The sequence below is a fragment of the Anneissia japonica genome, unplaced genomic scaffold (genome assembly GCF_011630105.1).
Source record: "Anneissia japonica isolate Jap-2015-1 unplaced genomic scaffold, ASM1163010v1 scaffold287877_len585272_cov192, whole genome shotgun sequence".
Classification (NCBI taxonomy): domain Eukaryota; kingdom Metazoa; phylum Echinodermata; class Crinoidea; order Comatulida; family Comatulidae; genus Anneissia; species Anneissia japonica.
The window spans coordinates 504,559-523,746 of record NW_022686151.1 but is presented as its reverse complement, the minus strand read 5'-3'; positions in this window follow the sequence as shown (position 1 = coordinate 523,746).

The window sequence follows — 19,188 nt, the reverse complement described above, 5'->3', positions numbered from 1 at the left end:
TTAATTTAGCACAAACTTGACAAGCAGCTGTTATCTTTCTTACCTCCTCTACTGTGAATGCGAGATTCTTTGTTTTCACAAAATGCCACATCCTAGTAATTCCCGGATGGCATAGCATATTGTGAAGTTCGACAAGGCGGTCAGTTACATTACTTGCCGAGCAACATGCTCTGGTCAATGTGTCTGAAGGAATATTTTCTTTACCTGGACGGTACACAATCTCAAATGTAAAACAGGAAAGTTCAATCCTCCAGCGCCTCATTTTCTTATTTTTGATCTTGCCTTTATGTTGCATATCAAAAATATAGCTAACTGATTTCTGATCAGTTTTCAGTGTAAACCGTCTACCAGTCAAGTAGTAGGACCAATACCTGACAGCTTTGATAATTGCCAAAGCTTCCTTCTCAATTGTTGGGTGATTCCTTTCAGGCCCTGTCAACTGACGAAAAAAGAATGCGACTGGTCTCCCTGCTTGATTCAATGTTGCTGCAATCGCTGTTTCTGACGCATCTGTCTCAATTTAAAAAGGAATATTTTCATCAATTGCTGCTACAACCGAGTTTTCAATGTCCGATTTAAGATTGTGGAATGCTTTCACAGCCTCCTCTCCCAAAGGAAAGGTAGAAGATGATGACAGTGATTTAACTTTTCGTGAGTACTCTGGGATCCAATGGGCGTAATAAGCGAACAACCCCAAACACCGCCGAAGTGACTTTAAGTTCTGAGGAATAGGAAATTCCTTTAAAGGGCGTGGCCTTTCTGGGTCTGGTCTCAAGTTGCCATCTTCAATGACATATCCCAGGAGGCTCAATCGTTTTGTAGCAAAAACACCTTTATCTTCGTTAAAAGTTATGTTCCTTTTCCGCGCTGCATTAAGGAATTTAGTTTGGTTACTTATCAAATCGGCCATGTCCATACCACCTACTGTAACATCATCAAGGTACGGAAAGGTTGCTTTAAGACCCTCGTCTTTGATAAAGTTATCAATCTCCCTCCGAAAACATGGGACAACATTAGTAACCCCGAATGGAGTCTAGTATATTGATAGAGGCCACCATCTGCTTCAAATGCGGTATACGCTCTGTCTTGCTGTCTTAAGGGCATTTGATGATAAGCGCTGCGCAGATCAAATGTACTAAATATCTTGTATTTTGCGATGCTATTTACAATATCGTCGATGCGGGGCAAAGGATAGCTATCAGGGAGCGTAAAACGATTAATCGTCTGCAAATAATCAATAACCAGTCGCTTTTTGTGGTTCTCATTTTTGGTCACAACAACTTGGGCCCTCCATGGCGAATTACTTGGCTCGATTATACCTTTTTTTAACAACTGCTGTACTTCGGCTCTGATAAAACACTTGTCATCTTCGCTATATCGTCGCGATTTAGCTGCGACCGGATGGCAATCAGCTGCTAGATTAGCGAACGGTTCTACAGGTTTGACTTTCATTGTTGAAAATTGTTCAGGTTCAGAATTAGATAAGTTTACAGTTTCGGTTGACCCACACAGTGTTAGTGGGGGTAGTATTCCACCATATTCCAAAATCACGCGTTCATGTTTTGTTTGAAAATCTAGTCCCAATATGACGTCAGTGCAGAGATCCGGCAAAACATGTAGCTTAACTTCCTCGTACCTATGACCATTTAACTCGATCATAACTTTGAACGCTTGTATAGATTCTTGTGACAATGAAGTCGAAGCCATGTTAACTGATAATGGTGCTGGTTTTAGTGTTAATTTAAGCTTCTTGACAAAGGAAGGGTGAATAAAGCTATCAGTACTCCCACTGTCAACTAAACAGTTCGCTGTTTTCCCATTTACTTTAATTTCAGTCATTGACAACGACATAGCGGATGATGTGTTTGCGGATAAATTTGCACTGGTCAGCCGAGATGGCTCAGGGCCTAGCGTATCCTCACATACGGCTGCACTCACGGTTGGACTAGTATTAGGCCTAGGTTCGCCATAATTGTAAGATTCAGAATTCTTCTGAGCTGTTTCAAGTGACCTAGCTTGGTCAAACATTGTTTGCAAATCAAGAGTTTTGTTTTCGAGTAACCGCTGCCTTATCATTTGTGAGTACAGCCCGCTAATAAACGAGTCCCTAATGCAATCATCACGGACTTGCTCAGCAGTTACAGCTTTAAAGTTACAATCTTTACTAAGGACCTTGAGCGCCTGTAGGTACTCATCAAGTGTCTCGCCAGCGTTTTTTTTTCGCGTGGCAAGTCTGTGCCTAGCGAATATCTCGTTCGTTGGCTTAAAATACAGCCCCTTCAAAATCTCCAAGGCATCAGCATATGAGGTGCACTCTGAAATAGCCTCATAAATTCTAGGCGATACAAAATTTGTCAGTACGCTAAGTTTACCAATCTCACCTTCGCCAGGCGTTGTGAGTACCGCCAAAAAGTTCTCGAATGTCCTGATCCAGTGGATCCACTCCTTCGCTGCGGTGGCTGAATTCGGCTCACATTCTTACCTCTCTGGCCATAGAATTCTCTCCATTGGAATCGTATCAATGCGAGTAAGCAGTTAGTTGATTAAATTGTAGTGAACTTCGAAATAAGAGTCGTTTAGTCTTCGTCTACCTTTGTAAGGTTTTAATCAACTAAAATGCAAGCAGTTTACCTTGTATGGAGTGCCAAACATCTCACTACAATACACTTTGGTGGGAATCAGTCTAAATGTTGGTACGCGCACACGAGAAGCGACTTGTCAGTACGCCGGCATTCAACAGCGGTAAAAACCTTTGATGTTTGCTGTAAACACACCTTTTTTTTGTAGAAAGCGATAAACACAAAAAGAGCATTTTTTAATATGTTATATCAAATTAGAATCCAGCTACTTATTCACTGTAAAATATGAATATGCATAGTAATTTTGAAAAGTATGGACAGATCATATCATGTTGAACCTGTTAGTGGCGGTTTTCATCGCTGTTGGTTTTATACTGAATAAAATAAAATAAAATATTTTTATGTATTTTAAAAATCATGGTAACATTTAAAACCCATTACTGTATTTCACATTAGGCTGTTGCTTCGACAAATCAAATCAAATCATCAGACATTTATTTTATCATGGTCAAATATAAAATCGAGCTTGTCTCGGTTGGCCCATTGGCAAAAAAACCAAATAAAAGGGTACAAAAAGAAGCAATAGCAGAATAGAAATCAAATACTAGTATTTAGAAACAAAATACGTCTTTCACTTTTTCTCAACCTTCGCATGAGTGTATTTGTTTACCTATTGCAAAGATACAGAACAATAAAAGGTATTGTAGTTAAAGGTTTAAAACTATATGTAAATAGGTCATTTAACATTTCTTTTAGCAAAATATAAAACTTAACTAAAAAAAAAAATTGCACATGCATGAAATATGAAAGAAAATGGCTTTGGGACAATTCCATGCAAAACAGGACATGGCACCTAAATTTTTAAAGTAGTGATATCCTACCAAATTTGGTATCAAATTAAAGATGAAATTCTGAACCTTCATGAAATGGTCTTAGTTTTCAAATTTTTATACTCACTTTAATTTTGTATAAGAAATACAATTAATATTATTTTTTCCCAAAAAAATGAATAAATTAGGCCAACTTTTAGAGTGTTTAGTTTATGCTCTTTAACATATATCACCAACATAACTGATTGGATTAGTAATTATTAACATTATATGTGCTATATTCATGAATTCATTTTATTTTGCGTACTTCGTTCTGCTACAGCAACTTGACGATAAACTACAATGTAAAATGTCCCGAAGTTACCAAAAAAGTAATATTTTTTTTATTTCTCAAAAAGTACTTAACAAAATAAGAGAAAATTTATTATTCAAATCATAAGCATATATGTGAACAACATAAACATGGATTGAAAAAAAAATTATTTCGTTTACTAATTATAGCAATTTAAAAAGTGTCCTGACGTGGCTTTTTTGGTAACTTTGTGACGGTAACACTGTTTCATCCTATTTAAATGCACATGGGACTATTCCAATAATAATAATAATTAGATAATATAATAAACAAACCTGAACTTCTGTTGCATCGACATCCAACAATACATCTCTGTCCATGTGTAAATTTGGTATGGCTACATTCATCGGACGTTTACCTGTGTAATGTAACAATACAACAACATATTTATAAAAAAACATGCATAAAAAAATGACTATTCAGTAATTAGTGGTTTTATCAATTCTTTGTCTTATAACATTGCTTACAGTATTAAACTTTGTAAACAAACACATTTTATTACTGTATTAATCAATAAACTCTAAACTAAATATTATGAATCATTGAATAAAAATAAAGAAAATAGTGTACTGCAATTTTTAAATTATAGGACCTAACAAATTAATTTATTCCAGTTCCTCTAAAAATAAAATTCAATGTACAAAGAAAGAAATTGCAAATCAACTACTTAATACCTATTACCACGAATGGGAAGTAATTTACAAATAAGAGTAATGTACACATCACTGTGTAAATGTCAACTGACTGCGAACATTGATATTTTTAAAAAATGTTGTTGATTTGGTTGGTAGATTAGTCTGTACTCACCTAGAATTGAATCAATTTCCTCGTAGTAGGGGCATTCTTTCCTTTCCCTACCTGATTGTTGATTGTTTCTTTTTGCATTCCTGTAACTTCTTTTTAGGTAGGCCCAGCGATCGCGGCACTTCTCCCATGATCGATCTCCATCCCCCCTCGCCTGCAACTCCGAGGCCACACGCTCCCATATTTGAGCATTGTGGACAATGCCATCAAGTCCCGCTTGTATTTGTATTTCCGGGGAGCCCACAATGTCGATGAGGCACAGTGTGTCTCTATGCGACCAATTTTTCTTTCTTTGTTGTTGTTTGACTGGTGCTGCCTCCGTCGCAGAGAAAACTACAGGGCCTAATACCGGATCAACTATCGTAGTACTTGTCGACATTGTTTTTTTTCTATGCAAAGATCGCGCGAAAAAAAAATGATGTAAACATAATATAGCACCCACAATAATGCAAAATCATTATTCTTCCGAGTTTTACCGAGATTTCTTAAGGATTTGAAAGTGCAAGTGTGAAACGAACAAAAAATCTCGGAATATCAAACTTGTTACAACTTGTTAATAATTGTTAAAAGTTGTAATATTTTCTGCTAGTGTGAAATGGGTATAAGTAGTCCTCTATAGTTATCATTTCTATTTCTGTGTTTCGCCTCCTGTTCAAGATTATTACTCAGCAAAGGGTTATCTTTGCAAGTTCAATCAAATTTCCTTTAAGTTTCACATCCTTTTCTCTTTCTTTTAGAAATTGATTGAATACCATAGAGTCTTCTGTTAATGGCAGGATAGCTGGTGTCTTCCATTCTTTCGTCTGCCGTTGCTTTAATGCTGCTGCAGTGATTTTCATCCTCCATTCTGTGTTTCTTAATTGGATGAAGGCATCTACCTCTTACTTCTTTTTATGGTCCTGCTCCTTAATTAATTGATTGCGAACTATAGCTGCAAGATCAGCAATGCAATATCCAATTTTAAAGCTAAGGAATAGGTATGGTGTTCTCCTCGCCCTTTATCATAACCTGATACATTTCTGGCTGTTTGAATAATTGTGTCGAAATGTTGTGGTTTCACCATATCATGGGCAACTACAATTTTGTTGCAAGAACCCCCGCTTGAAGCGTGCTGGCTACGGGCCTGGAAATGCAAGAGGGTCGTAGATTGATGCCACAGTAGATAATATTCCCCTTCGAGTTAATGGTTGATCCTTGAGTACAATGCGGAATTCAAATTGGTCAGACTCGACACACCACTGCACACCAAGAACTCTCTTAACTGGAAGTGAATCACAGGATAGGTCTATATCCTTAATTCCGGTAGCTTGTTCGGATTTTGGAATTTGTTCCATTACTTCACGGCTATTTGATAGGAACTTGTGTAGCCTTAGTGATCCATCTGCACATAGCTTTCTTACATTTTTTATTAATTTAATCGCCTCAGGTATAGATGAGACACTTTTAAGTCCATCATCAACGTAAAAATTGTGTTTCATAAAGTTGGCTGCTTCTGCTCCATGTCGATATGAGAAGAGGTCTGCTACATATTTGATGCCATAATTGGTGCAGCCCAGAGATGAAGCGGCTCCAAAGAGGTGAACCCTCATGCGGCATTCTATGGGATCAGTATCAATATCTCCATTTTCCCACCAAAGGAACCTTAGATAGTCCCTGTCTTCTTTGTTCACATGAAATTGGTGGAACATCTTTTGAACGTCACACATGACGAGACCCGATATGACCAATACACTGATTGGAGTATTGTGTAGATTTCGACAAGAACCATTGAGTGATTTTCCTTTATAGCAAGCAGAGCAGTCGAAGACGACTCTGATTTTACCCGGTTTTCTGGGATGATACACTCCATGGTGTGGGATGTACCAAACGGCTTCATTGTGAATTTGATCGCTGGGAACCACTTCTGCATCTTGTTTGTTGATTATCTCCGTCATAAATGTTTTATAGTCTTCGTAGTATTTTTTGTCGCTTCTTCAGGTGGTTCAAGCGAACAAGAGCTTGGTTCTTATTGTTTGGCAATGTTGGTCTTTGTTTAAAAGGTAGAGGCATCTCGATGTGTCCCTCCTCGTTTTGATGAGTTGCTTTACCTAGTGTCTCAATGAACTGTAGGTCTTCTTGGGACAAGGCATTCTCTGTCCTTTTAGTTTCACTAAAATCAGACTCTAATATCTTTAGAGCGTCTTCTGGGTTGACAGTTTCTCTGGCTTTCATTTTGAAGACATGATGCACCTTTGTTGGATTTTGACTCTTGGGACAAACATCTCTTGGGACTTCAAGGGTCACGACTCTGTGGCTATGACCAATATTGTCAAATGGGTCACTGGACCTGTCGCTACTATAACTACAGGCATCCACATAAAGCAATAGTCTTTTGTAACGGGTGTATCTTTATTTCTCCTTGACACTGTAAAAACTCATTCTCTGATTTTATATGATGTTAACTGATACTAAATAGTTTCTCTATATCTGTTCTCTTCAAGGGTTTCTCTATGTGTGTTCTTATCACCTTGTGGTTTCTAAAACTGGCCTTATGGGCTCTCATTAGCATATAAGTGCTAAAGGTTACCATGGCAGTTAATCGCTTTTCCTTACACTCAGAGTAAGGTTGGTAACAATATCCATTAAAAGTCCAGGGTAGAGAAATGATAAGCCTGTTGCTATGACTACAGTTACATACTGTGCTATGGTGTTCATTTTTTGGCGCTACATACGCTTCATATTTGGCGAATAGAACATCTTTTTTTTTCTGTTTCTGGTGTGTCTCCTTGGGCTGGTTCGCTCCATGTAAAAGTATCGTAAATTTTCCGTCCTTTATCCCCAATGTAATTCATGAGGTAGTTCACTTTCTCTTTTTCAGTTTTCTTTGCTAGTGGACCATTGAAAGTAAATTCAGTATGTTTTTTTAAACCTTGCGAATTCCTTTTTAAAATTGGCTGCTTGCCAGTTAATGATCGGAGTGCTTGCATGTTTCAGTGCGGGCGCCGTCATCTTTGAATTGATGTTATGGCTGTGATAGCCGGGAGGCAGTAAGTTGTTTATTTTAACTAATACCGGGCTGTGTTTGATCGTTTGAAAGCTTCTGCTCATTGCAATTAAGGCTTATATTCGTGGCTGTGTCTTGGCTCTAACCGCTTCCACCATGTTATGTTACTCTTATGTAATGACGAGACTATAACTTGGTTCACTCGTGTTAGCCTCGTGCCATAAGCATTACCACGTACTATAACAGGGAGAACATATTGGAGTGAACGAATAGAACGCATGTTCGTCTTAAGCCCAACTCAGACAATGTCATACAACGAGGCCCGACATGTTTTCTCATCGTGTCGGGCCAAATTAAACATGTTTAATATTCTCCCAATGGCTAAAATTACCTCTGACGCAGTCTTACGAACTGTCGCATTTGAGATAGGCCTGACGCGAAGAGATATCATGTCAGGCTTCATTGTACGATGCTGTCTGAGTTGGGCTTAAGAGAACAAGTACAAATATTACGTTCTCTCTGGCATGATTAATTGACCTTTTCCTTGTCGCCTTTTTAGAGCAAAGCGCGGTTTTGTTCTAGATGCAAATCACTCGATTAGAAAATACGACGGGATCAACCAGTAAACCAGTAAATTTGGTATGTTGCATGGGCCTATTATCTTGACAGGTAGATTTAACCGACACTCGGTTTTGGTAAACGGTAGTTAAAGTCCATAATAATTTATAGTAAAATCGGTAGATCAAGTGTCTCATGTCTTGAGGTGGCTGCTGCACACCACATCCCAACATCCCAATTTTTTTTATTAAAAAAGAGACAGTATCCATATTTGTCCAATTTGCGCTTATTACTAGGTTCTGTAGATGAATTATGCACCCAAATTCCATGTGATGTCATGGAAACTGCCATCTCCTCATCAGTGGTATCAAGAGATTTGGAATCTAAACCTTTAGATGTTGAAGGCTGTGATTGCTTATCTTCGGAATATGTTAATATAGATGTAAAAACACTGTTATTATAATCTTTAAAAAAAAAATTCAGACAGAAGCTTGTGGAACTCACTCCTAAATATTTCTATAAAGGGATGTGCCGCATTTATGGGGTTTATTTTGAGGTCTTCCGGGTAGCACATGTGTTGGAAATAACCAGGGTGAAATATAGATTGGTAGGTAGTCTCTCAAACCACCCCTGATCTTCATTATTATAAATATTATTATTTATTAATATTATTTGGCTCTATAAAGCCAAATACCGCCTTTCATAACTATTTGTTAAAAGAGGGAATATCATATTAATGAATAGCTTACCAGCACTGCATTATTTAGGAAGTTTAACAAATTTAGTTGCCATGGTAGATGACCAATTGGTGGTGTTCTACATGGCTATGGTAATAAGAATTGTAATCAACAACTAATATATTACAATGAAAGAAATTACCTTCATCCTCACTTGATTGTGACTCATACACATAATCTTCATCTCCTTTATAGCCACTTTCAATCTGAAATGAATATAAATTTCACAAGTTTGTTTTCTTATGTGATATTTCATTGCCAGTTATTCTTGCTATTCTCAGGGGCTGAATTGTTTTTTGTTTTTATTGAACAGAAAATAAATATTTCTTTCAAAGATTGTATTATGATTTTCCAAAGTAACTATCTTTGTTTTTATAGCAATTAATTATAAAGAAATTTAAGTTAGAAGTCCCGAAGGAATGACACCTACAGTATAGAGATTTTAAATGTTCATTGAAAATTTATACATATGCAAGTGAGACCATTTGTAAAATCATATTAATGAATAGCTTACTTGCACTGCATTATTTAGGAAGTTTAACAAATTTAGTTGCCATGGTAGATGACCAATTGGTGGTGTTCTACATGGCTATGGTAATAAGAATTGTAATCAACAACTAATATATTACAATGAAAGAAATTTCATCCTCACTTGATTGTGACTCATACACATAATCTTCATCTCCTTTATAGCCACTTTCAATCTGAAATGAATATAAATTTCACAAGTTTGTTTTCTTATGTGATATTTCATTGCCAGTTATTCTTGCTATTCTCAGGGGCTGAATTGTTTTTTGTTTTTATTGAACAGAAAATAAATATTTCTTTCAAAGATTGTATTATATTTAATGTATTTTGGTCAAATAAATAAATGAAATGAAATGAAATTATCAGTGACCCTTTTTATATTATTTTTTTTCATTAAAAATTGTTTTAGAAGGGGAAGTTTTGCAGGTTTTATTGGAGGTTTTTTTGAACAAAATTCAATTCAATTATTAAAATAATTTGAGCATTTCACTGTTCGCCAACTCATAGTTTTCTTTTCACCAAGAATTTTGTTTTATTTATTTTTTATTCAGTATACAAAATAATGTACAAAATAGGCAGCCAAAGCTGAAATTATTTGCATTACAAGATGGTATTAAACATTACGGTAAATAGAAATTAAAATGGAATAAAAATCATTGCACAAGACATTAAAACAAATATTACATTTAAAAAAAAATTGTAATACCTAAAAAAATTATAATAAATCCTAACATCAAAACTTCATTAAATTATCTTGTATTACATATAAATTTACTATTTGTATTTGTACATTAAAAGGTTAATTACTCTTTAAAAAAAAAACAATTAAAACATCAAAATTACTAACTATATTAAATTAGTGTGTATAAATTGAAAAAATTACTATCTAGCCCTATTAATTAAAAAAAAAACCCTAAACTATTAAATTCCTTACCCACTATCTACAAATACCAAGTATGTGCTTAGTAAAGTCAGTACATAGGGTAAAAAAAGTTTTCTCTTATTTAATATTAAACCCTATTAATAAAAAAAAAAAACCCTAAACTGTACTCGCCTATTAAATTCCTTACCCACTATCTACAAATACTAAGTATGTGCTTAGTAAAGTCAGTACATATTGTAAAAAAAGTTTTCTCTTAGTTAATATTAAAGCAATTCAATAAAGTATAGGGATTTTTTTAAAACGTTCAGTTCTTAAAAGTCAACAGCGATTTTATAAGAATCTCTCAGTTCTAAATTCAGGTAGGAGTTGCAATGCCTTTTCGAAACTAACATGCTATTATAGCAATCCAAAGGCAGAGACTTGCTCTATGATCATCTTTTTCAAGCAATGATATTTTCAGAGTCTATAGAATTTCATTGTAACTCATAATATCTGGCCAAGACAAGATTTGATGTGCTCTTTTTTGTATTTTTCTAAAAATATTTGAACACACTGGTGTGCCAAATTCAAGAATTGGGAGAATATAAATTGTGTAAATTAATTTTAGGTCATTTCAAAAACTATGTTTTTCCTTAGCTTACTTGGGGGGGGGGTGTGCGTTGGGTGCTATATAAAAACAATAAGTATTTAGGCCTTTATTACAAATAAAGAATAGAAATTTTCAGGGAGGACCTCCACTTTAAATTTCCACTAGAAATTGTCAATACACCTTACTTCAAGATATGAAAATGACTACCAGACGGTGTGACAAATTACCAAACCTATACCGAAATGAAAACCCAAATAAAACAGAATTACCCAAATGCACACCCAAATGCCAACTAGGCAACCACTACTGAAAAAAATATTGTTATAAAATATTAACAAAACTACTTGTCATCGTCTGAAGACTCTGGTCTAGAAAGAGTTACTACTCATAATCAAAACCTAAAAATGATCAATAGTGCTTGTAAAACTTGAAATAAATTTAAATTTTAAAGAAACTAGACAAAACCAAATGTGAGCAACTCCTTACTTTCCTGCAAGGCTTTTATGTCCCTGGGTTTAGAGGAGCAATATTAAATGATTATTGTTGAACACCTCTGACCCTGATGCAGAATCATTATCTCACTATAATTGATGCAAGTCCAAATCTGTTTGTTTGCTCACAGACTCAGATATGGCTGATGACATCAACACTTGGGTGTTTATTGTTAATAAAAACAAGTCAACCTAAAGAAGTTCTTATATATAAGTGTTTAGTGGAAAATCAGGCTGTAGGTAATTAGTTGGTTCTTATTAACTCAGGTTAAATCATGTTGGTACTTGTTCAATAGACCTGACTTTAATTACTGTGTGCAGACAAAAAGGCAATCTCATTGTCATTTTGAGTATACTACACAAATACTCTTCTTGTTAATACTCTTCTTTAAAAAGCTTAATAAAAACATTAGCTTTCAGTAGCAAGTCCATTAAAGTAATTATTATGTATACTGTGCTGGAGACTGTTAATACAACATATTAGGTGATGAAATGGCTTATTGGAAGGATCAATTTGCTTTAAATGTAATATAGGAAACTGCATCTGGAGATGATGGTCTAGAAAAAGTTGCTACTCATTTAACAAAAAACCTAAAAATTATCAATAGTGCCATTTAATAAACCTAAACTTTAAGATAGTAAACCAAAGAAAAATGTTTGTAGTACAGTATGCCTACACCTTACTTTCCTGCAAAGCTTTTCTGTCGCTTTCGGGCATTGGTAGAGATTTTATTTCTAATATAATCTTTAATATTGGTCCACCTCCGATTGCAAAGACATGGCTCCAGGATCTTGCAGTTTTCTATTGCTGACTTTCCAGGCAACTTTGAAGCTGAAATAATAATAATAATAATAATGCTGGTATGGAAAGCCTACATAGGGCTATGAAACAATTACAACTATAGGGCAGGCCTAACCGACATAAGAAAATGATCAATAATTTATAAAATAATATTAAATTAGAAAATGTGGTTAAAACCCTTATAAATAAATTTCATGGCCCTCCACCCATTCTTATTAAATCCACTTTTCCATCCTCAAAATTCACTCTTGTTTAGATTTTACCAATGTTAGCAGCCCACCCACTGTTAAAATGTCTATTACCCAATCTATAGCTTTCTACAGCTACAACCCTGCTAGTATTAGTAGTAGTGATTGTTATGGACTGTAATGGGCAATATCTGGTAGGAGAGCCTAAAAATAATAATAATGGTAGACTTAATTATTTAATTTTAATAACGCATAATTGTTAAGCCCTCTATGCGCTTTACATTATCATTACCCAAGTCATTGGATTAAACGCCTATGGAACACAAACTCAGCTACATCAGCTCATATTGGCATTTAACCCTACCAGGTACTCACTTATACTCCAGATAATTCAGATAAAGTGCCTTGCCCAGGACACAAATGAAATATGGAGCTAGGGATTGAAACCCTGACCTCGTGGTTGGGAAACCAAACCGTTCCCAGTTTAGCAGGTAAATTTATTATAAAAAAACAGTTACAGATCCTACTGTAATAAGAACATTAAATTATGAAAATCCCCAAGTAAACTAAAGCTAATACATGTGCTCCCCCTTTTATATTAAAAAAAACTATGCTAAATTGAAAAATTGAATTGAATTTGAAACATTATCATTAAAAACATGATTATTTTTCCGCAAACTGTTGGAGCAATGTTGGAGCTGCCAATTGTAATTTTTAAAAAAATTGTTCAATGGTCCACCAAAATATTGTAAAGCCATAGTGATCTATCAGACTCACTCTCAACAACCAAATAAGATTGATACCAGTTGGCTTCATTGCTACTAAATTATTAGTCAATAACGGCTAAATGTACTCTTGCAAGAGACGGCAAAACTCAAGTAACAAGTAAGTAAGTAAACTGCAGATTAAAATCCTACTTTAAATGTTAGTTTAATGAAATTGTTACAAATTATTGTACTTACTTTGCTGTAACATTATGTCAACTCCTTTTGTTCCAAAAAAAGTGTTATTTTAAATCAAGTTCGCTGAATATTCTCCTTGTCTTTCTCACTGTTATCAACAGGCTGATCAATGCATTCTTTTTTCATCAATATCAGAGTCTTCACTTTCATTGTCACTTTCTGTTTCAATCTCTGAACATGATAGAAAAAAATATTCATAATAGATTAACTTTACGGTTCAGGGGATAAATAGAAGGGTGGAACTTTGCAGGAAATTTCAGCTATTCAAAATTCTCCTCTCTATAAAGGAGAATATCATAACAATAGACCACAGAGACCAATTTGTTTCAACCTCAGCCCACTTCCATTCATATAACTGACTGAAATGTTCACTCATATTGGAGCTGATGTTTTTTTTAATTGTTTTTTTCCCACCTAGTTACCTATGTACTATATATCAAACCATACCTTGATTTTCCTGCAAGTCAAGTTGCTCCAAGATCTTTCCCTGCAACAGCTGTCCAGGATCTCCACTGCCACCTTTGAAAGCAACCAGAAGCTTTGATACTTTTGCCACTTGGATAGTTGCGTCTGGTAATATTCTCTATGAATCCTCACATCATGCCTCAAGACGTCTAGTTCATTGGCTTGCAAAGCCATTACTTGAGACATAATAGCAATGTGTTTTCTTAGCTGTGTTGATCGAAGCAAGTTTGGATGTTTTGCTCCACATACATCCGAATACTTGTGTAGTGTGTCACAAGCACAAATGTAATGTGCTGACCCTGGGATAGCAAATATGAATAGGTTATTGTTATCTATACCCACTGCATCTCTGTTCTTTACAAGTTCACCTACAGCACATTTTATGCTCTCTGGGATCAGCACTGGAACCAATCTTCCCCGTTTTCCCACGATTTCAACTCGCCATATTATATTTGCTAGCTTCTGTTCAAACGTACTTAATGTCTGTATGTCAAGAACATGTGATTCTCCTTTCTTTAGATTTGCATAGTCATTTTAGAAACTTCGCCCTGTCGTTTACAGTTGAATAAGAGTATCTGTGTCAGTGTGATTTCAGCAAGCGTTCTCCAACACTGTTTTATTTCTTCTGTGTCTTTGGCTTCCTTCAAATCAGCTAAGGTACATTCTGCCTCTCGTCTTAGATACTTGGAGAGAAGAAGAACATCTTTAAATCTTGATGGTACTACTGTATTAAATCAGCCATTGTTGCATTTTCATTTCTACTGATTTGTCGATATTCTAACACAAGAAGAGCTATTTCTCTGAGCTTGCATCTAAGGGTTTTGAACTGCTCTTGGTCGTGTCCATGTTTAAAGCACATCTTATAATAGCTAACTCAACTATCAGAGGATCCCCTTTGATACATCGGGATTGTAGTATATTGAGGGCAGCATTTATCACTACACACTCTCGCTATGTGACGTACACAGAACGTATGTAGCGATTGTGTTGAATAAACGTGTTGACTGTATGTTGTGTGTAATGGTCGTTCATTGTCTATACACTAAACAAGAACATCCACCTTTCAAAATACAACAGGGATATATCATCAGCTTTCAGCTTACAGGGAATTGAAAATTTTGTGCACAACTTCGCCTGCAGGGACACCTAGCGGTGGTGGTAGAAGCAAATTCGTGCATCTTGTATACAAGATGATCCTTTTTTCTGCGCTGTTTCACCATTCACAAGGCTGATAGTCTCAATAAAAGTAATTACGGTAAACATCAATAACATTTATGAGGCACAGGTATCTACATACCCTTATGCTTGAATGGATTTTTAACATTAACAGCAAGCGTGATACAAGAGAAAAATGGTAAATTGCTTCTCTTCTCTATACACTGCCACGTTCTGGCAACATGAAATTATCCAGCACAGTGTGAATTGATCTTGCAGAAATGCTTGCATCAATCTTTAATCCTATTGCCCCTAGTCTTCTTGTCAGACTATCACTGATAAAGGAAACACTGCTCCCAGGATCTAGAAAGGCATATGTTTGTAGCACCTGGAGTCCGTTTTTCAATTGGATGTTCACTGGGACAACGCCATAGTACATTGTCCTTCACTACCAGCCCTCGTATTGACTCAATAAAGCTCATTCGCTCATCATCACTGTCGGTGTACATGGCGACCTTACTATTGAACTGTCTTAAGAACCTTCTATAGTGTGTGGGTTCACCACTGAACTTCTTTAGCTCTGGGGTAGGCTTCTTCAGTTGTTTTACCACAGACAACATCACTTCCTCACTACTATTATTGTTACTACTCTGGATCACTGGTTGCTGTTTAGCTGGAGAAAATGTTGGTGCATCAACATTTAGTGCTACGTGACAAGAGCTCTCTTTCTCTTCAAATTCATCGAGTACTCTTTCCTTAGCTTCCACGATATCTGACGCCGTTCTAAGCTTTAGCTCTTCTTCTTCATTGCTAAGTTTTAATTTTGCCTCCTCTATCTGCTGCTTTCTTTTTAAAGCCTTGATTCTGGCTAGTAGGGCTGCCTTATCCTGTTCCGCCTTTAGCCTAGCAGAAGACACTACTTGATGAAGATTTTGCGCTCGGCACTGATAATGCACTTTTACCTGCACTCCACACTGATGCACTTTTACTCTGTGAACTACCTACTTCACTTGACTTTTGTGACTGCTGTGTACTTTCCCAGTTCAAAAAATATGATTTGAAGTTCTGGAGGAATGTATCTCTCACATCCCATGTCTCTTCAAAATACTCCACCATCTCGTCTTGGGACAGCAGCTCACAGTATTTAATGTTTTGCTCCAGGAGATTCTCGCACACTGTCATCCATTCTTTATACTGGTCTCTCACTTCATTTACATCACAATGCTCATTTATTTTTATTTGGATGCTCTCAGTTATCCCTTTAACTTGTCTAAACAACCGGTTTAGTTGTTTTCTTTGGTTCTCTCGAGCATAGGTGACACCCTTTTCGGTCTGTCGTTTTGGTCTCGCCCCTCTGATTTGCTGGTCAGCCTCTTCTTCACTACTGGTACTACTAACGTTCTTTAATAAATCATCTCCAAATTCCATCTTGATTCATAAACGTCAATGAATATTGGGCCAAATAAACCATACACACGTCAATGCAGTTTCACAATCTTTTAATTCTCTTTGTCCCTTCTTTGAGCATACAGAGTCACAGTAACTGGGCAGTAACTGTTCTACTATAACTGCTATAACTGATTGACTGCAAGTAGAAAAATATAAACAAAACAACGTTACTCTACACTAGGCTAAAGCCTATGCTTAGCAAATAGGAGACGATCCCTAAACACGTTTATCTGACAGTACCTGACTGTTCGGCAACTTTGCACGCCAGGTATAACGTGCAGTCCTAGGCCTAACAATTATATCATCGCATGCATCAGTGCATTGTATCTAATATTAATGGTTTATACAATTACACTAACATTACCCAAATTAACCATTTAATATGATCTTGTAGATGTGGAAAGAAGTATGATTTGTGATGAAATACAGTTCAGTACTATGATAGTACGAGGCTTACTACTTGATGTTACCATGGCTGACTGCCACAACCTGACTACCGCCACCTAGCGGTTCATTCTATTATCCAACAATTAAATAAAACGATACGTTTGGCCGTAACAGGTAGTGTTTTGGGGCGAAAAAAGATTAAGGATGCAGCAGAAAAAATTAAAGACGTTGCTGTCTTACAAGCTGTTTCTGCTAATGAATACTTTAAGTATCACTTAAAACCAAAGAATTGTTATACAACATATTTGTTACGCAGCGCACGCTCATATGATGAGACAAACATAGAAGATACATTGGGTACACCTGATTCATTGATTGAACCCTTCAATTCCAAAAGAAGTGCTAGTAGATCTGTGTCTAATAAAAGACAGAAGTTGCCATCAAATGTATGCGTGATTTGTAACAGAGAGAGAGAACCTACAACACGTGATAGGATTACATAGAATATGTGAGCAAAGGAGGGCCAACACATTTCTTGCTGCTATAAACTTTAATTCTGATGATGTTTTCACAAGGTGTGCATTTCTTAAAGATGCAGGAGATATCTTTGCTGCCGACATATATTATCATTCAAGATGTATGAGAAGTTACATAAAGAAATATAAAGATCAAGTATATAGACTTTTGGAGAACATAGACAGGTTTGATCAAGAAGCTATGATTGACGTGAATACTAAAAATGTATTTGATAGTCTTGATTTGAAAAATAAAGGATATAGCCTTACCGAAATAAAAGAAAAAATAAACAGTAATTTGGCCGAAGAAGACCAAGTTGACAATCGTAGGATTAAGGTATTATTGTTAAAGTATTTTGAAGATCGCATATTTTTTACATATCCGAATAGCCGTTCCCAAATGATGTACTCAAGCTCATTATTGCAGAGAGATGTTGTTGAACATATGCGCTCAGTGGATGAAAATGCATCAAAGAATTTTGCATTGGAGTTACGAGATGAATGTCAAAAGTATGATTTCCGTGTAAATGAAGTACTTTGTGATTACAATAATATTGAACCTGATCATAGATGAATATGAATCTAATCGGCCAAAGAAATGGTTGAAATTCATTAGAGCAATGTTTATACATCACAACACATGTTCCCGAGAATGGTTGTTTAAATTTGATGTCATTTTTCAAAATTGTACCCACTGGGTCTCTAATGGCAAGAGAACACCATTTCACTGTAGTTTGGTTGAAACTGTTCATAATTTATCTAAATCAAGACAGTTAATAGGCATATTAAACAGAGCAGGATTGTGTGTAAGTTATGATGAAATGAAAAGGATAGACACCTCTCTGGCAATGCATACAGTTGAGTTAGCTGGAACACATAGATGCCCTGTGTCCGAGAAAGTGAATTATAAGGACATAATACAAGGTGCTATGGATAACTTCGATCATAATGAGAACATAAAATCTGGAAAGGATACCAGTCATGACACAGTCTTGGTTATCTTTCAGAATACACCAAAGAATAATGGCAAAGTGTCTAGGAGCAATGATGAAGATTTACCTGCATTTCGGACGAGGAAAAGAAAGCTACCGGATATCCTCCCATGCCAATAATTATGTACTGCAAAAGTTAGAAAGCGTACTGCTAAAATACCTGAAGGATTTTCACCTACAAAGTATACAGTAGAAAAATCAACATAAAAAGTATTAGACTCAGACTACTTTCTATGGTGTCTTGGACGTCATGTTAATTATCAGGATGTAAATTACCCAAGTTTCACAGCAACACATAGTGCTCTCTTAGACGTCAAACAATTTAACAATACAACTGTCTGTTTCATTCCAATTCTACCATATGTTGCAACAGATATTGATTCAATATTCACCACTATGATCAACTTTCAGGACATCTTAAAGCAGAGACAAGTAAAATCTGGTTCATTATGGTGTAATGAAGGTGTCTACCAAATAGCAAAAGAAATACAGCTATTAAAGCCACAACTAAGCCACAACTATTCTGCAACATATTTTTGGGCTTGGGTGGATTCCATACAGAAAAGATTATAATTAGTTGTCTCGGAAAGAATTTAAAAGACATAGGAATCGATATTGCACTGGCATGAATCCGGCATCTTTGGTGAGAATGTTGTTAAAAATTCTGTAATGAATGGAGGTCACTATGTTAGAGGAAAAGGAAACTATGAACTTGATAACAGAAGCTATCAGAATGTGAAGAAGACATCCAGTAATTCTTAGATACCATAGATGATATAAGATCACATTCTTCTCATGATGCGTCAAACTTTAAATGAAGTTGGAATGCATGTCAATCTACATCTGATATATTGATGCGTAAATTACAAAGAAAGTTTCCTGAAATTTACAAGACATACTTAAGTGGTGGGTTTGTAATGTATTATTCATCTAAAAGAA